Below are 26,117 nucleotides of genomic sequence, written 5' to 3'. Positions count from 1 at the left end.
ACATCACTTCCGGTTTGGGGATGGGCGCAACAGCAAAGACGTTACGTTTTTTTTTTTTTCACATTCTTTTCCTCCTTTGCGGTACGGGTTCGAGCCTGCCTGCCTGCCTATTACCACTTTGGTTTTGCTTAACACACATCTCCAAACCCTCGGGCAACGCCAGCACCTAGGTTAGTCTTATATATATATATATCTATAATATAAATCTGAACGTCTGTGTATCTAGTCACGAATAGGCTCCTATATGGTTGACTATTATAGAAAGCTGATCACATATAATGATAGAAGATGTATTGAGACACAGGAATGGGTATGTTTGATCTAGCATAATGATGATTCATTAAAATTATGGGGGCTGCGTACGCACCTGGTCCACAAAGTATGGAAATAAAAAAATTAAAGATTAAAAAAAAATGTTTACAAAAGTTTTTGATATAGATGTACATAATAATACTTTGATAAGTATGTTTTAACTTAAAAAGGGATAGTATAATAAAATTGTGGGGTCTGCGTTCTCGCCTGGCCTCCATAAAATGGAAATAGGCACAAACTTTAATAAAGACTTTTCATATCTATCTTCGTAAGTATACTTTGATAATTATGTTTCAGTTTGAAGAAATATGGTATAATAAATTATTATTATTCGTTCGCGTATGACCTCCATAGAATGGAAATAAGTCACAAAGTTTAACAAGGCTTTTTAACATAGATCCACCGAATATTGTGATAAGTGTTTCAGTGTGAACAGGTATGGTATAATAAATTATGTGGTTTATCTATTTTATTTTTACTTTCATCATATTTTGCTTTGGTTTTGATACCCCCAAATTCGAAGCTATCTCTTTACAACCCTTCCTTTTCATAACCTATCATACTTTCATAAATCAGAGTCCATTTTCTGTAGGTTTTTTTTTAACCCAGTCAACGACAGGTACTTTTGCTAGTATATATATATATATATATATATATATATATATATATATATATATATATATATATATATAATGAACGTGCCTGTGTTTCTGTGTGTGTGTGTCTGTCTCTGTGTCTGTTTGTGTACATTTCCCTACGCAATAACTCTCCCAATTTTTAGTTTACAGACTCGAAATTTGATATACAGCATACTGAGATTTGGGAAAATCTTTGGGATCGGTTTTCGGCCAGAAATTTGCTATTAAGGGGTCAAAGTTCAACGATTTCACCTTTGAGAACTCTACCAAACTCCTCCGACAATTTTGGGTCTAAACACTTGAAATTTTAGATATAGGTTCCTTGGACATCGATCTAATTTAATAACTGAATTTGAGCCTAAAACAATAAATGTTAAGGTATCATAATAGGGGTCAAAGTTAAAAAAAAATGACCTCTGCGGCCTCTACCAAATTACTCAGACAATTTCTGCTCTAAACATTTGAAATTTTATATAAAAGGTATTCAGAGATAGGGCAAACTTTTTCATCGGTTGGGTCGAAAATTTTCAGTAACCAATATATAAATGTATGTACGTATGTATATTTGCATGTCTGCCTAAAACTTTCGACAAAGGCCACGGATTTTACCAAGATCAGTATCGTTTTTATGTTCGATCTTTCATACGCCAAATATCGAAAAATTGGCTAAAAACATTAATATCTTCACCTTCAACTAGGCACTTTTCTACGGGGAGAGGGGGGCGCTTTTTTCGCCGATATTTTTGAAAGTTATCCTCTCCTTTAGATTGTCTAGCCTTAATTTAAACATGAGTCCATCCAGGTTTGGCGGTGGTCGTAACAGCAAAGACGTCAAGTTTTTTTTTTCTCATTCTTTTCCTCCTTTGCAGTACGGGATCGAGCCTGCCTTCCTGCTACCACTTTAAAAAATTTTTTTTGCTCAACATACACATCCAAACACCCCGGCAACGCCGGGCTGAAATACTAGTATATATATATATATATATATATATATATATATATATATATATATATATATATAAAAGTAAAAGTGTCTGTCTCTCTGTCTGTGTCTGTCGTTGTACATTTCCCTACACAATAACTCTGTCAATTTTCAGTCTACAGACTCGAAATTTGATATACAGGGTATTGAGATTTAGAAAAATCTTTGTAATCCGTTTTCGGCCAAACATTCGCTGTTAAGGGGTCAAAGTTTAATGATTTGACCTTTGAGAACCCTACCAAACTCCTCCAACAATTTTGGGTCTAAACACTTGAAATTTTAGATATAGGTTCCTTGGACATGGATCTAACTTAATAACTGGTCGGTTTGGGTCGAAAAATTGAGCTACCAATATATAAATGTATGTATGCGTGTTTGCATGTCTGCCTAACACTTTCGACAGAGGCGACTGATTTTCACAAGATCAATATCGTTTTGAAGCACGACTCTTCAGACGACAAATACCGAAAAATTGGCTAAAAACATTAATTTCCTCATCCTCAACTGGGCACTTTTCTACAGGGAGGGGTCGCTTTTTTGCTGATATTTTCGAAAGTCATCCCCTCCTCTCGATTGTCTAGCCTTAATTTAAACCTACGTCACTTCCGGATTGGCAGTAGTTGTAACAGCAAAGACGTCACGTTTTTTTCATGTTCTTTTCCTCCTTCGCGGTACGGGTTCGAGCCTGCCTTCCTACTACCACTTTTTTTTTTTTTTGCTCAACACACACCTCCAAACACCCGGGCAATGCCGGGTACCCATGCTAGTAGATATATATATATATATATATATATATATATATATAAGTTTATATCCAAGTATATGTGTATCTAAAGTTTCATGTTGTATAAATTATTTATTCTCAGGTAAAATGAATGCATTATGTTAATTATTATCTGTTAATGTATAGGGTTTATGATATGAGTGCGTAGATAGGTTTATCACTGTATAATCATTCTTATTTTCCATGATTCAATTAATTTGTTATGCTTTTGTATATGAGAGGGGAAGAAAAATAAAAGGTAAATCAGGGAGAAAGACAGATGTCTCTATTTACTTGCTTTATCATGAGCTGTGTTTTAATGGTGAGAAAATTTAAATGAAGAGCATTCTATTTTGTGACAAAATAAAAGATTGTCTCAGTCTAAAATAATTTTTCTTTTTTCTGACTAAAAACAGAACAGATACAACAATTTAATCCTAGCCCGAATGCTGGTTATGTTTATGTAGAGCCATCTTATTCTCATTCTTCGATCTTCAGCTCAGAAACAGAAATCCTTGTTTTTGCAAGTTTTTTTTTTTTTTCGAACGAATGGGGTCAGTGTGATTGAATTTTATACAAAACAGGAAGTACTTTAATTGTTAAAAAAAAGATTTGAATGTATCACTTTCAACTCAGATTTATGCAATTTTATTTTACGTAGACGAAATGTGGAGGTTCTTTTTTTTGTCATGAAGGCATGAATCAGAGTATTTACTACATAAGTATTAAAAACTAAAGCACTAGAAATGAAAGGGATCAGTTCATGTTGAAACAAGTATATATCTAATATAAAACGAACTGATATCCTAATAAAACTGATTCTGGAATTGGTTGCTTGGTTGGTTGTTTTTGTTTTACGGCATATCAACCCTTTTCGGGTTATTTAATGCCGAATTCAAAGATTTTGAAGAAAAAGTTTTTAATAGAATATATTTGTTGTTTTCAAGTCGGTTTCTATTTAACCCATAGTTGGAACCCTAACAGGTACTACCACTCCGGGTCAGAGTGGACCTGGGAGCAATGGTAATTAAAGGGTGGCTCCACACTCCCCAAAGCCTGCAAGCTGGGGCCTCACCACTGGATATAGTTTAAGGTCATATCCAGGACCCCCATTGAGGGACTTTTACCCTCTGTCGGTGTATTCTAATGCCCCACCGACAGGGCCAGATTCTGGAATTACACATAAAACAGCGAAAAATTGTGCTTACTACATCCTCACTCCATCATGTGATGACGTATGGAAGTGTTGCATTGAGAGACCTGATATAAGAAGGATTCCATAGATATTAATGTAAGTTTTGATAACAGGATTAGATCAGACCTCAGAGAATGATTAAATCTGGACCGTATAAGAAAATCTGTGCCGAATGAGAGACTTTATTGGTTTAACCACATTGAAAGAATGAATAAGAGTCTTTGGATTAATAGGTATAGAACAGTTAAGGTAGCTGAGTCAGTTAGCAGGGGAAGGTCAAGGAAATGATAAGGATATAGTAAAAAGAAAGAGTAATAAATAAAGACCAGGCCAAAGAAAGGTCAAAGAAAAGTAAATTTCTAAAAGACACTCAACACATGTAAGCATATAAGACGGATATAAAACTGATGATGATGACGATGGTGATGACGATGATGATGATGATGGCAGTGTGACGTGTACAAGTTTTAAGTAATAATCAGTTCTAAGTAATAGTCTTTTGAAGGTTGAATGTTCACTTCAAGTGCAGGCGATAATAAGAATTATTCAAGGTTTCTATCTGGTCATGGCTGACGAAATGAAAGATTAGATATAGAGCATTCGGTTTGAAATGCATACAAATTCCGAGTTTGACATAAAGATTCACGGGGGTTTAAAAACGTTGTGAGAATAACATTTAAGATGAGAACAATAGTCCGAATAATGCAAATAATACAAATGATCAATCTTCATCCTCAAAATTCCAAAACATGGTGATGCAACCAACAGAAAGAATGAGACATACCAACACATAGCAGAATAAAGATTTGGTAAATTTTAAAGTGCCAATTTTATTTAAATTAAAGAAATTGATACACAGTAGGAATCGCATGCAGTTTTAATAGTTTTGAGAAAAATGCATGCGCATTAGTTATGAACAAAATAGTTATGTCATAGTTGTGCGGAAAATGTATCTGAGATTGCTAAAGGTATAAATCGTGTTGACTAATTAATGGACAAATGTAGGCAAAGGTCATGTTTTTGCTGATGCTGGTTGCTATTGCTGTTGTCATTATTGTTGGCGTCGTTGAGCATCAATCATTCATTTCATATGATTATTTTATTTGAAACTGTGAAAAAAAAATTAAAATCTACAATATTCTAAGTAGTATTGGAGTATGATTTTCTTTAACAGGTAGCTTCGTTTATTGCACAACAAAAGTTTACCATTCTGGTACATACAGTGTCTATGATCTTTTTCCCTTCAAGTAAATAAAAATTCCTTAATCTCACAGACTTGACTTTGACCAATAACAATAAAATAAGTCTATTTTACAAATTAGTTTAGAAGAATTATCTCTCCCTCCATCTCCCACACTTTCATTTTCTTATAGTATACAACTGTTATTTGACCCTTCCTTTAACTAATAAATTATTTAACAAGCGATTTTCACTAAAGTAAAGCAATATAAATAAATGAATGTCTCAGGCTGAATATATTTTTAAACAGAAGGCGATGTACTAGTATTGATATTTTCAGCGGTTTTATTTCATTTAAGTTTATTTTGGGGGAAAATACGATCGTTCCAGCGAAATATTTATCTATCATCCCGGACTATTTCTATGATTTTCTTACGGCAAAAACAGCTTGCGTTTAAATTGGAATTGTTCTCTGACTGTGAGGAATACATTTTCATCCCATAAATATTATTCTAAGTCTTCAGCAGAGATTAATGCTTCTTCTGAGTCTCCAAGAATAGTTTGGCCTGTGTGATAGACAGTATCACGTTAACAATAAACAAAGCTTTTGTCGAATACATTATAGCATCTAAACTTTTCTAAAGGTGTTTATAGTAAAGGAAATAAATTTTAGATTTCCTCCTCTCTTGTGTACTCGTGTACCTTATTTGACTTTGAAAATGAAAAATGAAAACTACGATTACACATCCCAATCACCAGATTCTTCACCTAATATATGCAAATATTAAACTCAAAATTAAACACAATTTAACAATTATAATTCAAAATACAATACCGATTATGTTTAAATCATGTTGCAATAAACAAAATCATAATAATAAGCTACTATAATATATATATATATATACTAGCAAATGTACCCGTCGTTGACTGGGTTCAAAAACAGCCTACTGAAAATGGACTCTGATTTATGAAAGTATGATAGGTTATGAAAAGGAAGGGTTGCAAATGGATAGCTTCGAATTTGGGGGTATCAAAACCAAAGCAAAATATGATGAAAGTAAAAATAAAATAGATAAACACTATAATTTATTATACCATACCTGTTCACACTGAAACACTTATCACAATATTCTGTGGATCTATATTAAAAAGCCTTGTTAAACTTTGTGACATATTTCCTTTCTATGGAGGTCAGGTGCGAACGAACACCCCATAATTTTATTATGCCATATTTCTTCAAACTGAAACATAATTATCAAAGTATACTTACGCAGATAGATATGAAAAGTCTTTATTAAAGTTTGTGCCTATTTCTATTCTATGGAGGCCAGGCACGAATGCAGACACCACAATTTTATTATACCATCCCTATTTAAGTTAAAACATACTTATCAAATTATTATTATGTACATCCATATCAAAAACGTTTTTTTTTTTAATTTTTAAATTTTTTATTTTCATACTTTGTGGACCAGGCGCGCACGCAGACCCCACAATTTTAATGAATCATCATTATGCCAGATCAAACATACCCATTCCTGTCCCTCGATACATCTTCTATTATTATATGTAATCGGTTTTCTGTAATAGTCAACAATATAGGAGCTTATTCGTGACCAGACACACACACAGACGTTCAGCTTTATATTATACTAGCAAAAGTACCCGTCGTTGACTGGGTTCAAAAAAACCCTACAGAAAATGGACTCTTATTTATTAAAGTATGATAGGTTATGAAAAGGAAGGGTTGTAAAGAGATAGCTTCGAATTCAGGGGTATCAAAACCAAAGCAAAATATGATGAAAGTAAAAATAGATAAACCCCATAATTTATTATACCACACCTGTTCACACTGAAGCACTTTTCACAATATTCTGTGGATCTATATTAAAAAGCCTTGTTAAACTTTGTGACATATTTCCATTCTATGGAGGTCAGGCACGAACGAACACCCCATAATTTATTATACCATATTTCTTCAAACTGAAACATAATTATCAAAGTATACTTACGCAGATAGATATGAAAAGCCTTTATTAAAGTTTGTGCCTATTTCTATTCTATTTCAGCTAAAACATACTTATCAAAGTATTCTTATGGACATCTATATCAAAAACACTTGTAAACGTTTTTTTTAATTCTAAATTTCTTTATTTCCATACTTTGTGAACCAGGCGTGAACGCAGACCCCACAATTTTAATGAACCACCGTTCTGCAGGATCAAACATACCCATTCCTGTGTCTCGACACATCTTCTATCATTATATGTAATCAGCTTTTTTAAATAGTCAACCATACAGGAGCCTATTCGTGACCACACACACACACACACACACACACACACACACACACACGTTCAGCTTTATATTATATATATACTAGCATGGGTGCCCGGCGTTGCCCGGGTGTTTGGAGGTGTATGCTGAGCAAAAAAATGGGGGTAATTTTTTAAACTTTGACCCCTATTATGACCCCTGAAAATTTATTGTTTTGGGTTCAAATCAAGTTATTAAGTTAGATCCATGTCCACGGAAGCTATATCTAAAATTTCAAGTGTGTAGACCCAAAATTGTCGGAGAAGTTTGGTAGAGTTCTCAAAGCTCAAATCGTTGAACTTTGACCCCTTAATCGCCAAATTTCTGGCTAAAAACCGATCACATAGATTTTTCCAAATCTCAGTACCCTGTATATCAAATTTCGAGTCTGTAGACTAAAAATTGACAGAGTTATTTCGTAGGGAAATGTACACAGACACACACACACACACACACACACACACACTTTCACTTTTATAGATATATAGATTTAAAATTTGAGTCTGACAGAATGACAAAATTATATTGCAAACCGATATATTAAACAAACGAACTTCAAAGAGACAAATGAACACATAAGTAAAAACAATTTGTATTAGAAAACATTTATTATTCCACGTCTTGTTTTACAGACCTGACGACTGAGGTTCGCTCTTAATAAAAATTGTTTTTTATAGTCTTAATTTTGACTTCCTTTTTCATAAAAAAACTAAAAAAAAATCAAGAAAGAAAAGAAATTTAATTTTATTTTTTCATTAATTTCTTTCTGTGCAAAGCAATTCTTTCAAACTTACTCTGTTTCCAAAATGTTTTTATTTTATTCCCCTCCCCCTTCATTCATTTTCCTCCGCATCCTGGCAAGTATTAAAATAAACCATTTATAATATTTATTTATGGATTTATTTACTTATCATTTCTTTTGTATCGGTAAATGAATTCCATTTAAAAAAAACTGCAAAAGTCACGTTAAAGGTGATTAAGTTGGAAAGTAAGTAAAAATTTACCCTTTTTACTTTTATACGATTTCTGATCACTTTGAAAAAGGTGTGTGTGTGTTTTAAAAATGTTTTTTAACTGCTATAATCTCATTTATATATATATATATATATATATATATATATATATATATATATTTTTACAAAGGCATCACCACATTATCAAGGCCCAGAGGCCACTCAAGGATAAGGGTTAAAGAGTGTACAGTAGAAATTGGTCAATATAGTAATCATTAGTAATGAAAATTTGGTAAATTTAATAACTTATATGGAACGCCTCATCAAGAACTTATTTACTTTAGACTTGAACACAACCATATTGTAGTCAGCCGGAAAGCAGGAAAACGGAAGACAATTCCACAGGCGTGCAGTTCTAAGAAAGAAGCTTTGTTCATGGAATCTACGTTTAGGTTAAGGCACAGATAAAGAGTGGGGGAAATTATTGATAGTGTTTACAGCTAGATGAGTGTTTCTTGTGAAAGTTTGGCGAGGGGGGACCATAGATTGAAGCTCAGTTGAACACTTTCCATGAAAATAACGATACATCAGAGACAAACTCGCAACATCTCTTCTGTGAGATAGAGGTTGCAAGGAGAAAAGGACATCTCCTACGAGGCTACGAAGTCTATTTTGAACTCTATCAAGGCAGGACAAGTCCTTTCTAGCAGCTCCTGCCCAGATGTGGCAACAGTATTCCATCCTTGGACATACCTGGCTCTTATATAGGTAGAGAATAGCATCAGCAGTGAGATATCTACTGGATCGATAGAAAGATCCCACCATTTTTCCAGCGGCCTTGGCAACAGATTTGATATACGTGTTCCATTTAAGATCAGGAGTAATGGTCAAGCCCAGAAGCTTGTCAAAACTTGAGGCCTCCTGAAGACGAGAGCCATTCATTTCAATTGATGACAAATGTGAATTAGAATGTTGATGATGTAAAGAGAGAAGCTTGGTTTTAGATGCATTAAAAGTAACCAGCCACTCCTTTCCCCATTGTACTACGTGCTCAAGATCAGAGGAGAGAGAATTGGAGAGAACTTGGTCGTTTACTGTCTTAGATGTGGTACCATAAATGGTAGTGTCGTCAGCATAAATGTCTACAAATGATGTAAGAATATGATTTGGAAGATCATTAATGTAGATCAGGAAAAGAGTTGGGCCCAGGATGGATCCCTGAGGGACACCGGCATTAATACTGTGAGCTTCTGATTTTTGCCCCTCAACTACTACTCTTATGAACCTATCAGAAAGAAATGATTTAATAATTGAGAAGACTTTTCCAGCTATACCATAGCTAGCGATCTTATGAAGTAAACCTTTATGCCATACCCTATCAAAGGCTTTAGATATGTCAAGAGCAATTGCCCTAGAAAGATTGCCACCGTCGAGAGATTTGCTAATCCTATGCGATATAATTCAAGATGGCGTCTCACACCCTCTTTAACACCGTAAGTTTGGGAAAAGGTGTTATAAATAAAAAACTATACAAAATACTATTAAAAACCCGCCGAATATATGTCAACCTATGTCACGGTAACATATATTGAGCGAGTTTTTAACAGTATTTTAACAGGGCACATCGTAAAAACTGACCCATTAATTTTCCTGAAGTAAAAACTATATAGTTTTTAAACTTTTAAAACTGTACATTATAAAAAGAAAACTGTTCGAGTGATTTTTTTTTTTTACATGGGTGTCACCACTTATCAAGGCCCAGAGGCCACTCAAGGATAAGGGTTAATAGGTATACATTAGTCATTGTGATTTTAGCATAGTAAACAGTGGGAATTTTGTAACTTGGATTACTTGAAAAAGAAAACTGTTCGAATGATTGAAAATGAAAACAAAATAACAATGTAAATATATTGATAAGAAAAAAACAAAAACAAACGAAGTTTCCGTTTCAGGAACCCGAGTTTAATTTTATGTCGTAATCATTCAACTCGTTAGCGGTTTTATTCAGCGATTAGGGATAACCATACGACATATCTAATTACCAAAGCGATTTAAAAAATTTTTTTTTTTTTTATTAAAACTAAACCTGTTTAGTTTTAATGAACCAATTTTTTTAAATCCAACACTTTAGTTATTTTGAGAGCGTGCAACTGCACCCGAAAGGTTGATTAGGAAACTCCAAATCCTTTTATGACTCGAAAAAAAAAGGGCTTTTTATCGGCTTAAATGATAAACTAATGTTAAATATTAGTATTTAATATAATGAGATATCAATCTACACAATTTGCCATCGATTCTGAAATAAAATGAAATCCTGACATTGTGATCATTTTTGCAGGTGTTATGTGCCAAATATTGAAATAAGAATGTTTAAATTCAATTATTGTAATTTAAGTCTTTAATTTTAAAGTCGATTTTATTTATAAAATATCTTTTTAGAAATCAATCTCAAAAACAATCTGAACAATAAATCTCTTTTGTTATGGCTAAGTTTTTGTCAAGGGTAGAAATTATAATAGACAAGTATTCATCCATGATGACATTTTACCGATTTCCTGGTTTACAGGTATTCTTGCTAAATTTCTTCGAAAGAATAGTTTAACATTCTGTAAAAGTACCTTCCGTTTTTTTTTTTTTTTTTTTTGTACTTCTGCAAAGAAGGTAAAAAAACCGATAAAAACTGGATATATTTTTCGTGTTTTTATTCAATTTAACATGTTTATTCAGCTCGAAAAGAATATAGTGTTTACCGATGTGTTGGAAAATTCAAGATGGCGTCTCACACATTCTTTAACACCGTAAGTTTGGGAAAAGGTGTTATAAATAAAAAACTATACAAAATACTATTAAAAACCCGCCGAATATATGTCAACCTATGTCACGGTAACATATATTGAGCGAGTTTTTAACAGTATTTTAACCGGTTTTTTATTTATTACACCTTTTTCCAAACTTACCGTGTTAAAGAGAGAATCGGCCGCCATCTTGAATTTTTCAATACATCGGTAAACACTGTATGCTTTTCGAGCTGAATAAACATGTTAAATTGAATAAAAACACGAAAAATATATCCAGTTTGGTAGAAAAGTAATTTATCTTGCCTTTGATAACATTTATTTGTTATATATTTGTTTTTTGGCAACTTATTCGAATCTATGTGTACAGTAATACAAACTCGAAATGAATTTAAGACCACGAGTGAAATGAGAAAATGAAGAAAATCACATTTACTGTGTGTGTTTACTGTTTATGTACCTATTTACTATGCCTCCCCACGGGACAGAGTTAGACACCAGGGTCATTTTTTAACGTGGAGAAAAGGTACAAAAATAAAAATTGTCTCAGTCGTGAAGGATTTCTCCTCCACCGAAAGAGAACAAGAAATAGAAGTGCACCATCTGCAGAACAGATACTACACTTTGATCTTGTCCTGAAGAGTCAGCGGGTTTGTTTGCCATAACAACGTGACGGTAGTGAACGTGTGTGTGTGCGTGTGTGCGCGTTTCGTGTAGTTTCGTATTTATTTAATTTGTAAATAACAAGTTATTAAAAAATTAAACCCTTCCAAGATGGACAATAAATAAAGCCATAATATTTTATGGTAAAGGTAAGAGCGTAGAAACGATTGTTTTTTAGGAGATGTGATTATTGGATTAACCAATCAGAAATCGTCTGTGGCACACACATCTCTGTTTTTTATAGATATATATATAGGTCGAGGTAATTAGTTAAAGAGATTTAATATAATGTGATATATAGATAGATAGATTAAATGTTAAATAGATTTTGTAAATAGTACAGTTGAAATGATTAGAATATTTCCAATATGTAATAAGGTCGAGGTAATTAGTTAAAGAGATTTAATATAATGTGATATGCAAATGAGCATAAGTCATTCGATATGGGGGTGGTTTGTAGAATAGTATATAAAGAAATTAGGCAAAGATTCTTATGTCTCCTATAACAGAAACATCCTAAAATGGGTTCTAATGTTTCTCTACCAGGAGAGATCTACCCTCATACCTCCTTTATATTTCGTTGATGATGGAGAGCTGTACACACAGACAGAAACACACGAACCCTATTACTTTATAAAAATATAGATATATATATATATATATACTTCTCTATATTTTAAAACAGGAGAAGGCAGCTACATATGCTATATAATAGGAGAACCATTCTTGATAGATATCTCCTTGAGTAGTTTTGCTGTGTAACCTGATCCCCTTCATTGAGGACCAAACTTATGTTAAACTTGATGTAGTTTCAGGTGGAGAGATAAAACTTCTCCATAAAGCTGATAAACAACTTGATAGTCAATTTTCGGACATAAGATTTCGCAAATGTTTCACACAGTAGAGCGACTAGAACATTAAAATTAAGTCATGAAGAGCTAGTTGTTACGATGCCAGACTAATATATCTTTGTTTGTATCTAAATTTAAGAGATAGGTAGATTTTTAATGAGAATATGCTTTAGTTTCAAAAAAACAAATAAATGTAACTGATGGTGGTTTGGACACACCCGAAGGGGCAAGAAAAATCCCCAGAATTAACTGGACGGTAGGAATGAGTAATCAGTACAAACTTTATAGAAATGGCCCTTACCATTGTTCTACTATAGAGTTGCTGACAACGGCTATTTCTTCTTCTTCTTCTTCTTTTTTCTTCTTCTTCTTCTTCTTCTTCTTCTTCTTCATGTCAAATTTAAATCCCATTCAGTCTTACACGCCTCTCAAATGTTTTATGATAATTGGTTTTGTTTTTTCTATTACTTGTTACCATATATTTCACATATACCAAGCAATATTCTAGGTTAATATAAGGAGAGTTGTGTCTGTGTACATGAGTGGATCTTGAAGCATATATTATGTCTTTATTTAGATAATTCCCCAATTCGATATAATCATATTAAATTCATTTTTTCTAGAATTTTTCTAAATTGAATCAAATACAGCACCAAAACCAAACAAACTTTTTGTTGTCCATAAATGATTTGTAAACTTTTTCTGTTTGATAAAAATTGAAGATTCAGTTTTTGAAATTACTTTTGCCACAGATGAATTATGTTTGTACAGCATCGTTTTTGCCTCTAGAATTATAAATAAGTAAGAATCGGGGACCAAAGCAAAGGTCTTTTAATATTCCAGGGAAAGGAAGATCTTTCTTCTCTTGATATTTTTTAGCTTTTACTTTCTCTTTTTTTCTTGCTTTTATAATTCGTCTTCTTCTTTGTCTACTTTTTCATCTTATTATTTCCTGGTACTTTTTTCTCAGCTTTCTTCTTTTTGGCCTTTTTATTATTATTTCTTCTTCTTCTTCATCATCATCATCATCTTCTTCTTCTTCTTCTTCTTCTTCTTCTTTTCAGTATATTTCTTCTTTTTTATATTTTTTCTTCTTTATGTTTTCCTTAAAGAAAATAACGAGTTTTATTTCTGTTCAACGCTGATTTATTCACAATGCCGACATTTGTTGCTCTGTTTGTTGACAAGTTTAACAAATTTCGACTGATTGGAAGTGAAATTTCCATAAATGTATTATTCGCCTTAGAATTATCTATTTTAGGAGAATCTTGGGAAATGCTTACAAATTATTTCCTTTTACACAAATCCTGGAAAGAAACATTGTAGATACCAAGGTGAACAATGAAAGCCGAGGTCAAATCCCACTTTGCTGGAATCTGTGTTAAATAGAGAAGTGGTCAATCACCTCAGCAAAAATAACCTACTCAGTGATATGCAATATGGTTTCTGTTCTGTTTGATTTACAGCTGATGTGCTAATTGTAATATCTCACAGGATTAGCGAATCTCTTAATAGGGGTTTTGCTCATAGGGCAATTGTTCTTGACATATCAAAGGCTTTTGATAGAGTTTGGCATAAAGGACTACTTCACAAGATCTTCACCTATGAAATAGCTGGAAATATCTTCTCAATTATTAAATCATTTCTCCCTGATAGGTTTATAAGAGTAGTGGTTGATGGGCAGAAATCATAAACTTATAGTATTAGTGCTAGTTTCCTTCAGGGTTCCAACCTAAGCCCAACTCTCTACCTGATCTTCATCAATAATGTCGTAAATCACATTCTTAGATCATTCGTAGACATTTATTCATGCAAACGACACTACCATTTATGGCAACCCTTCAAAGGCCGGAAATGATCAAGATTTCTATAATTCTATCTTTTCCGATTTTAAACAACTGGTGGAATGAGGAAAAAGGTGGCTGCTTATTTTTAATGCATTGAAAACCAAGCTTCTATCTTTACATCATCAACGCTCTGACCCACATGTGGCCCAATTGAAAGCTACCAAGTACGTCCTAGGATGGAGTACTGTTGCCATATTTGAGCAGGAACTGTTGGAAACTACCTATCCTGCAGTTACAAAGTTCAAAACCGACTTCGTAAACTAGTAGGTGATGCCCATTTCTCTTCCGTGCAACCACTTTCCCATATTGCCTCAGCACTATCTTTATTTTCATGGCAAATGTTCAATCTATGGTATTCCCTTGCCAAACTTTCATAAAAGCACTCATCTATCTAAAACTACTATCAACAATTTCTCGCACTTTCTATCTGTACCTATACCTTAATGTGGATTCCATGAACAAAGCTTCTTCCTAAAAATGTGGAACTCTATTCTGCTGGCCTGCTCTCCAGCTGACTACAATATGGTCATCTTCAAGTCCAACATAAACAAGTTCTTGTTAATTAAATAATCAAATTATACAAAATTTCCACTACTAACGATTACTATGCTATTATACCAACGACTACCGTACACTCATTAAGCTTTATCGTCAAGTGGCTTCTGGGTCTTGATGAGTGGTTGTTCCTTTGTAAAAACAAGTCTGTTGAATTCACTTCTACACTAATCTCACTGAAAAAATAGTTACCCTTCATCTACAACGATTAGTATTTGTCTTAAGTAAAAAAAATTAACGCTTAATTAGCAATAAGGGTGTTACCCTCGTTACTAGGAAACAATAACAAACTATGCAAGGTGGGCGTTTAAGGCAAGAAAAAAAAAGAGATTGAATTATGAGACATAAGAGATTATACATCTCTCTCAGGTGTCTTTCAATTTCTCACTATTATCAATAATGTAAACTTAATAAATAAATAAATTTATTTCAATAAACAATCGGTCAATGGTAAAAAAAAAAAATTTAAATAGTAGGAAACAATTTTTACATCATGAAAACGGATGCAGGATGCCATCATGGCATTGCCCAGATGATAGCTAAGGAGATGCCATGGAACATTTAAGTAGTTTCTCAAGGCTAGTATTAGAAGTGGATATTATTCATTAAATGTCTCATATGAAATGTGACTTTTGGGAACCAAGGACACCTGGAGTTTTGACTGAAAGGGGCTCATTTTGTAATGAGTTGTATTTGTCGCTTTCTTCTCGTTTCGGCAAACTGAGATGTAGTGCTGGAATTGACAGATGATTCTCAATTTTTGCTGGTGTCCAAAAATTCAGAGCAAGTCATGTCTACAAATTAAAAAAAATTACCATATGTGTGCAATTCATTTTTACAAATAACACAGTCAGTTTTAATATCACCAGTAACTGAATATGTTTTTTATGTTGTTTCTTATTGTTTTGCTTTTGAAGAAATGATGAATGTTGGTCAGGAAAGAGATGCAGTAGAGGAGTAAGAGCCAAAACTGCAAAGTGGTTCCTCCTGATGATCATGGTAATGGATTTGAATGCGGACGTGTCAGCTGCTATGTATTGTGAGCAGTGCATGCAAATTACTTGCTATGACAATAGGGAAAGATCTATTGATCATCCAGAAAGATGGGCAACAAAGCAGAAAGACGCTTGATATGTCTGTCAGCATCATGACAAAACGGAAAGACATTTGACAGTGTGACAGAACTCCCATTAATTAATAAGGGTTTGCAGCCCATGATCCTGAAATTTATTCATAACAAGTCAAAGCAAAGAAACAGGCTCTTGGGATCTGTGGGAACGAAGGGAGAATAACAGATGCACAATGATTAATAACATGATAAATTATATGGAAAGGATAACGGAAAACGGAAATGTTGTGGCAAAGAATTTGATATGGCTAAAGGCTTACGCATTCATCAAGAAAAAAAGTGCAAAAAGGAAGTATCTCCACAAGGCAGGTCAATGACCATGAGACGTGTAGCCAAAACCTCCAGAACACACACCACAGAGAGGAAAAGCCCACAGTTGAGACAGAAAAACAAGAATGGAAACATCCAGACAAGAAAGCTAAGAAAAATTGATGAAAGAGTAATGATGTAATGAGCTATAAAACATTTGACATAGAAGTGGCAAAAAGCGTTGCATGCTGTAAATGAAGCACTGAAGTAAAACTAGAGAAATTAGCAGAAATCATCTATGAACAAGGAAGAGAAAGGGTTAGGGGTGGACAATAAAGGATTGCCAAAACAAACGAAAATTAGTCAACCATCTAGGAGAGATATGAAAATAGCAATGATAAAGAAAGAGTATTATGAAATAGGTGAATAACAGCAGATGCAGAAGTAAAGATTAGTCTGAAGCAATTGTAGGAAGATGTAAAGAGAAGGCTTAGGGATTAAATGAAGAAAGACAGGAGAACAAAGAGAAGAAGAAAAAGGTGCAGAAAGCAATTTGTAAAGAAACCATACAAGTTTACTAAGGATTTGTTCACAGAGAGTAAAAGTGGAAAGCTGGAATGTTCTAAGGAAGAACTAGAGGAGCATCTGAAAACAACATATTCTGATAAAAACAGAAAAGAGAACATACCGTTGATACTCGGTACAAGAAAGCCAACAAGACCAGGTATAATGTTTGATGTAAGTGATATCAAGAAAAGAGAAATTGACGACTTCATCAGAAAGGCAGAAGCTAAGAGTTCACTAGACAATGATGGTATCAGCTATTAAGTGTATAAGCACTACGAACGCCTTATAATAATAATATAATAATAATAATAATAATAATAATAATAATAATAATAATAATAATGTGGCCTTTGCAAATGTACGAAGTACCATTGACATGCATAGAACAGATCGATCAATGGTGTGGAGTGTATATAAGGAAATGGTTGCGAGAGAGGAACTTTCAAACATATCCTGTCCAACTGTTACTTGACACTAAGTTAGTACACATGGAGGCACAACCAAGTTCTGAAAGTAATAGAAATGCTACTGCATCAGAAAGTAGAGAAGTTTAATGAAGGAGAACTACAAAAAATAGAGAGTATTAAGAAAATGAATTTTCATAAAGCCGGACAACAGGCATGGCACAAAGTCACTCAAGGGTACAGTTAACCGATGAAAGATGGCAGGAAAAATCGAAATTGACGGTAAACCTCCAGAATATCTTGACCTTTCCATAGGTCCATACACAGCAAAGACCAGACCTTGTCGTGTGGAGTGAGGTTGGAATCATATTAGAGTTGACTGTGCCCCGGGAGGATAATTTTTGTAGTTGCAGAAAAGTTGAACGATACATTAATCTACTGATTGAGTACCAGGCATATGTATATATATAATAAGATTAAGCTATATATATATATAATAAAACGAAGCTAGCAAAGAATATATCTTTAACAAAGCAAACTTATTAAGATAGGAAAAGTTGAACACTGTTAACAGAGCAATTAAATATATTAAATAAAAGATGAGAAATAAAAGTACATATAACTTTATTATATCATCAGATAAATAAGGAAAGAATAAGAGAGAAAAACCTCTTTGGACTATGGCATTTTGAAGCTAAATGCTTCTCATCAGGAAAGTAGAAGGGCCAGTATTATATATATGTATATATATATATATATATATATATACATATATATACATACATACACACTATTATATATATACTATTATATGTATACTATGATATATATATATATACATACTATTATATATATATACTATTATATATATACTATTATATATATATATTGTTATATATACTATTATGTATATACTTATATATATACTATTATATATATATATTGTTATATATATATACTATTATATATATATATATATATATATATATATATATATATATATACCAAATATCTTATATGTAAAGTACAAACAATATTTTTCTTATCTTAGTGATTGATATCTTTCATAACATAAATCTGCTGAGTCAGTGATTTCGTACAAATATTGGTCTCTGTTGTTAGAAACGAAATATTGATTTTTGATTGATTTTTAAAAAAATTATATTCAATCCTGATTTATACATCATTTCTTTAGTCATGAACGAATCTGTTGTAAGATTGAAACCAGAATATATATTTACATATATACATTCTGAATTCATATGGGTTCTATTTTTCATTTGAATATGAAGAAACAAGGATACGAGTGTCAATGGATATCGACACAGCTTATGAGCTCTGTTTACACATATATCTATTATATTGAATAAGCTATACATATTATTACAGGGAATGTATTGAAATTCCCTTTATATTCAAAAGTGCATATCAATGACGATGATGTTAGCCTCAAATAGTACAATGGAACAGCAGTACAGATAAGCCATTTCCGTATACATTACAAGCTAATTACGTGACATTATAAGAACCCACTTACATAACAAAAGCAACTAAACTATAACAAAACGATCACAATTAAAAGAGATGATAAAGATCAAGGATTCGAAATAATACTCTACCCTCTTTTGCATAAAGTGTCGATGAGAAATGATCTTCTACTCCTAGAGCAAAAAAAAAAAATACATTTTTATTCAAAGATTTTTTGTGGATCTTTTTCTCTTCAAGAATAGAGTAAAACTAAACTGAAAAGAATTTACTGCAATATTGATTTGAAAGAAAGAAAATTGTTTGGTCACGAATTGCTATTGTCAGACGAAAACTTTGTGGTAAAAATATTGTTTTCGTGAGGAAATTCTGAAATATAGACGAATTATTGGCACTAATGAAGTTTTTAGTGGCCATCAGAAATTTCCAACAAAAATTGAAAATTCAACAAGATGAAATATTAAGACGGATATTAACACAACAGTTCACTTTAATACAATTTTTGACAGTAAAAAGAGCTAGCAAAAATACTATATCATTTCAAGTTCAAAATGGTAATAATCAACTTCAAAATGAACTTATTTTCAAGTAAAAAATTTATCAACTTCAAAATGGATCAATCAACTTCAAAACTGATTAATCAAATTCAAATTAAGATATTTTATTAGTAAATTGATAATTCTTTTTTCAATTAACTTACCCCATGAGTAAGGAAATTGACGCGTCGTCTTCATCGTATATATATATATATATATGTATATATATATATATATATATATATATATATATATATATATATATATATATATATGAAGAAAAAACCCAAAATACAAAAAACTTACAGCCCAAGAAAGCATTGGGTGAACCTACAGTAAAAGTAAGAGAATAATTTTTATCGGCAAAAATAAGGTTCATGATGATGCTGGAGAAACCTCTACAAAAGAAGCTGTAGAATAGCTCCCAGCAACTTAGATGATCTTAAATTTTAAATAAATTTCTTTAAAATATTTATATCATTTTGTATCTTTTTGAAATAAAAATAAAAGAATATTAAATTTATTTGTATTACATTAATTCTCAATTTGAAGTTGATTATTACCATTTTGACATCGATTAATTCATATTGAAGTTGATTAATTTTTCATTTTGAGCTTGTTTTCCCATTTGAAGTTGATTAATCCATTTTGAAGTTGATTGATTCATTTGGAAGTTGATTATTATCATTCTGAACTTGAAATGGTATAGTTATTTTTCTGCTGTAGCGATTACAAATTCTCAATTTAAATATTGTCCAAAATATTGGTTTACATTTCCATCATTTTATAAACGATATGCAAATTATTACACACAGAAATATGAAAAGTGGATAGACGGAAAGATAAGTAAGTTTATTTGTATAAAAATGACACAAAATATAAATACAGAAATTTTGTACACTTAAGAAAATCCCTTTTTTCTTTACTAAATAGTCACCAATTATCAAGGCGAAAAGTCACTTGAGTATAAGAGTTAGTATGATTATATGTTTGACAGTTGAAAGACGAAGAATATTATAAGAGGATTGAAAATGATTAATAGAATAAACGAAGTTCAATTATTTATAAAGAAAGTTTAAGACAAGTATTTGGTGAAATTCGATTTGAAGACGAGGATGCTATATAAGGAAGCATACGATGTGGTAATATATTCCACGGATGGGAAACACTTGGAAAAATAATTTATTTATGGAAATTCTGCCTGAAAGTAAGAATATGAGGGAGGAAAGAAAAGTCTTTTTATAAGAGTTTCTTCGATTCTTTTAAAACTACCCATAGATTGTATTTTGTAATGCAATTATTTTTTTAGTATAAGTTCTTAATATTCATAATATTTTATTCTTATGGGAATTATTTGCAAATTAATTTGTTTTGAATATTGTCAAAATAAATGATTTCTAAATAATAAATTCTATTTGTTCCACAGATGTCACCCAGGCAGATAGTATCACTCTGAGTTAAAGCGAACTTAGGAAAAATGATAACTAAAGGGTGACTCAATACTCTTCAAAGACTTCAAATTGAGGTCTCATTATTTCTGGGGTCACCCTGTACAAAGTTTTGTGTCGATTCAAACTGATGCCTATTTTTACGATGTTTTTTGCTTAATCGCATTTTACAGTGCTGTAATATTTCATTGAGGAAGTAAAGCATTCTTCTTCGACATCCTCATCCATGCAGTTTGTTGAAGTTAATTCAAAATGCTATATTTGCTCAAAGTGTAAGGCATGAAAGCGATTTAAAAATATATTTGCATTATTCTAAATGGCTGAATTGAAAAAGCGTTATTCAATTAAAGAAATAATAGAAGTAGAAACAAAAACGTTCCTTAATATTTGTACAATTTTCTTTTTTTAGATTTTTATTTCATTTTATGAACAATTTTCTTCGGAGTATGATACAAAACTGTATCTGGAAGAACACAGCAAGTTAAGGGCTTTCTGCCTTTAATGTCTTAGGTGTGACACAAACCAGTATCCGGTGGGAAAGTTCTCATTTGGTAGCTTTAGGGAATGTGGATTCTTCTGCTAGTGCTTATTACTACCGGGTTCACTTTGATGTGGAATGGTAAAATCTGCTATGGATCAAATAGTATTCTGATTAAAGTGATAATACCTCTCAGGGCCCTATCAATATATAATAGAACCAATCATTATGAACTTTGGGACACAACTTATAGACGTCAAGGGTTCAAATATAATTTACATTTAGTTTAAAAAAAAAAGTCGCCCGTCAGTTCTGTACATAATCCGAACTCCATGGGGAAGATGTTTGTCCGTGAGATGGAGGATAGCAGTAATGAAGATGGAGAACAGGGTTGGGGCAATGAAACATCCCTGTTTCACTCCCGTGTCAACCCTGAAGGGCTCTGTTTCATCTCCACTACTACTGAGGACTGTAGCTGACATATTGTCATGTAGCAGTCTCAGTACCTGAATGTACCTCTCTGGGCATCCAAACCTTGCAAGAACCAGCCAAAGGGCTTGACGGTTCACAGAGTCAAAGGCTTTAGTAAGGTCTATAAAAGCCATGTATAATGGTAAATTTTGCTCCCTGCACTTTTCTTGGAGTTGACGAGCAGTGAAGATCATGTCCATCGTGCCTCTATTTGGTCGAAAGCCACTTTGGGACTCGGGAAGGATGGTTTCTGCAAGGGGTGTAAGCCTTTTGGCCAAAACCCAAGCTAGGGCTTTCCCTGTGGTAGAGAGGAGAGAAATGCCCCGGTAGTTCCCACGGTTTGCCTTGTCTCCCTTCTTAAAGATGGAGACAACTAGGGCATCTCTAAGTTGTGCAGGGATTTTCTCTTGTTCCCATATTTTGAGCAGCAGGGCATGGATGTGTCTGAGAAGATCAGGCCCGCCTTTCTTCAAGATTTCTGCTGGGATGCAGTCAGAACCAGCCGCCTTATTGTTTTTCATCATCAACAGATTTAGGGCCAAAGGTCGAACGAACACCATATCCATTATGGAGCTACAGTATGTAGACGATAACGCCCTTGTAGCCCTCTCAGAAGAGGACCTACAGTGTACACTGGTTGCCTTCACGAGGGCGTACAAACAGCTAGGACTAACAATTAATATAAAAAAAACCCAAATCCTCCATCAATCACCACCAAACAGTACTCCAGTCTCACCCCCAAACATCTCCATCGACAATGCTAGACTGGAAAATGTGGACCACTTCCCATACCTAGGCAGCATCCTATCATCAAAAGCCAACATAGATGATGAAATACAACACCGTCTCAGCTGTGCCAGTGGGGCTTTCTCAAGGCTAAGGAAGAGAGTATTTGAGAACCGTGACCTTCTGGCAAAGACCAAAATCATGGTATATAAAGCTGTCTTGCTGCCCACTCTTCTCTATGGATCGGAGACCTGGACCACATACAAGAGGCACGTAAAAACCCTGGAGACGTACCACCAAAGATGCCTCCGAAAAATCCTCAGAATTAGTTGGAAGGACCGACGTACCAACACCAGCATCCTGAGTGAGGCTGACATTCCCACTATCACCGCTACTGTTGCTCAACGCCAGCTCAGATGGACTGGTCATGTTGTCCGAATGCCGGATATCCGCCTCCCAAAACAGATTTTCTACTCTCAGCTTGTTGAGGGAAAGCGTGCCCAGGGTGGCCAAAAGATGAGGTATAAGGACAACATCAAAGCAAATCTAAAGCGGTTTCACATGGACCTTGAGACATGGGAGGACGTGGCTGGGAGCAGGTTGGCATGGAGGAGCGCTGTCCACAAAGGTGCTGCGCTTTATAGTAGTGACCTAAATCAAGCTGCTGAGGATAAACGCAAGCACAGAAAGGACAGATTATCAACCAGACACACCCAACTCCACCCCACCACCACTACCTTTATCTGCCCTAATTGCACAAGAGAAATTGGGTCTCGGATTGGGCTCTATGCTCACCTGAGGACCCACAGAAACCACAACGGAGGACAGTCTTACTCGGACACGAGTGACCGCCGATGATGATGATGACATTTAGTTTAATCTAGTCTTACACAAAGATTGCAAAATGAACCTGGAAAATTTTTTGTGAAAATTCAGATACTTCCACTTTTGATCAAATTTAAACAACTAGAATTATGAGATCGAGTAAAATAATTTCAAATTGATGCTTATCCATTCATTTGTTTTTATTATGTTTGAGAACATGAAGTAAATCATAAATCTATGACGTCATGCCAAGCTATAATTATTTTGTTAACGTAATATTTTAGCATCTGTTTATAAAGAAAGTCCAAATAGCCTTGTTGAGAGAACCACAAACTGAAGACCTTAACATTTTGGTTTCTAATTTCTGACCTGGCATCCGCTGTATTTGATTGAGATTTATCTCTATATCTAAAAGAAATTCAGTTATACCTCTTTAGAAAAAGCGTTATAGCTATATAACGTACACACCACATATAAATTCAATATTCACACTAGCTGCCAACACTTCATCCATGTTTTCTGAATATTATCATTTGATTTCCTTCATTACTGTTACTTGCTATACATTTCCCATGAAGATTAGCTCTCCCAAAAAGTGTTTATTACAAGTAGTAAGAAAGACACTTACTCTCTTATTGTTTTCACCTCTCAAGCAGTCATCACTGATGAAGAATGAGGCCACTGATGAAGACGCGATGACGTCGAAAAGTTGATTTATAAACAAATTCTACCCTATGCGACGAATTTCCTCCTATAACACAAAACATTTAGTGTTAAAAAAGCTTCAACCTGAAATAGATCCAATACTTACAAAACTAAGCGTGGCCTTAAGGAGAAGTGCTTTCCAACACCCTGCAAAACCTCATCAGTATGCCCTGTATTTAAGAATTCAGGTGATAAGTCCTCTCCCTCTCAGTACAGACCTATGTCTCCTGTGCGCCATGAGTAAATTGCTGGAATCCATACTAAATAGAGAAATAGTTAACCACCTCAGCAGAAATAACCTCCTTAGTGACACGCAATATGGTTTCCGTTCTGCAAGATCTATCACAGATGTGCTAACGGTTATATCTCATAGGATTAGCGAATCTCTTGACAAAGGCTACCTTTCTAGGGCAATTGCTCTTGACATATCAAAGGCCTTCGACAAGGTATGGCATAAAGGCCTACTTCACAAGATTTCCAGCTACGGTATAACTGGAAATGTTTTCTCAATCATTAAATCATTTCTCTCTAATAGGCTCATAAGAGTAGTGGTCGATGGACAAAAATCAGAGGCCTGCAGTATTAATGCTGGAGTCCCTCAGGGGTCCATCCTGGGCCCAACTCTCTTCCTGATCTACATCAATGATCTCCCTAAACACATACTTAAATCATTCGTTGACATCTATGTTGATGACACGACCATCTACAGCAACACATCAAAGGCTGTAAATGACAAAGTTCTCTCTGATTCTCTCTCCTCTGATCTCAAGCATGTAGTTCAGTGGGGAAAGACGTGGCTGGTTACCTTTAATGCATCTAAAACCAAGCTCCTATCTTTACACCATCAACGTTCTGATCCCCATCTGACATCAATTGAAATGGATGGCTCTCGTCTAGGAAAAGCCCCATGTTTTGATAAGCTTCTGGGCTTGACTTTCACTCCTGATCTGAAATGGAACTCGTACATCAAGTCTGTTGCCAAGATGGAAAGATGGTGGGATCCTTCTACCTCTCCAGAAGATATCTCACTACTGATGCAATTCTCTATCTATATAAAAGCCAAGTACGTCCAAGGATGGAATACTGCTGCCATATCTGGGCAGGAGCTGCTAAAAACAGCCTATCCTGCCTTGACAGAGTACAAAATAGACTTTGTGGTTTAGTGGGGGATGTCCTTTTCTCCTCCCTGCAACCTCTCTCCCACAGAAGAGACGTTGCAAGCCTATCTTTGTTTTATCGTTATTTCCATGGCAGGTGCTCGTCTGGACTCCAATCTCTGGTGTCCCCTTGCCAATCTTTTATGAAAAATACCCGTCTAGCTGAATCCACTGTCAAAAACTTTCCCCACTCTTTATCTATGCCTAAATCAAAACGTAGATTCCATGAACAGAGCTTCTTTCTTAGAAGTGCACGCCTGTGGAACTCTGTTCCGTGTGCCTTCTTCCCACCTGACTACATCCTGGATGTCTTCAAGTCCAACGTAAACAAATTCCTGATGAGCCGCCCCCTTAAGTAGAAACGTTATTAAATCTCCACACTAACGTACTGTACTTACAATAACCCTTATCCCTGAGTGGCTTCCGGGCCTTGATAAGTGATGACCTCCTTGTAAAAAAAATAGATAAAAATAAATAATTTATTGTTTTTAACCTGCATTGAATTGACTTACTAAACTAACATTTTGAATTTACTGAATGATCACATCGTTATATTTATAAGCTAATATATATTGCTAATATTTGGAAATTAATTTTTTGTTCTAAAACAATATGAAATTATTTAACCAGATGCTTAAGGTGCGAATGAGTAGAGGGCATCACAAGTTATGAACCAACCTTTCTCTCATTTTCAGAAACAATACAAGATGAAAGCTATTTTTCCGATTAATGACTGTTTTTAAACGCTGAAGAAAACAGTTTGTTTTCTCTTAACTTGAGCTTATCTAAACGTACTTAGTGATATAGATTTGCCACCGGCGCCAAGTAGATTTGCACCACCATCCGTATTGAAATGATTCGATTAGAGCTTTGTTGCTATTTATT

Source organism: Euprymna scolopes, chromosome 17 (genome assembly GCF_053919585.1).
Source record: "Euprymna scolopes isolate OS-2025 chromosome 17, ASM5391958v1, whole genome shotgun sequence".
NCBI classification, from domain to species: Eukaryota; Metazoa; Mollusca; class Cephalopoda; order Sepiida; family Sepiolidae; genus Euprymna; species Euprymna scolopes.
The sequence above is the reverse complement of the archived record's forward strand: the minus strand, read 5'-3'. Positions refer to the sequence as shown.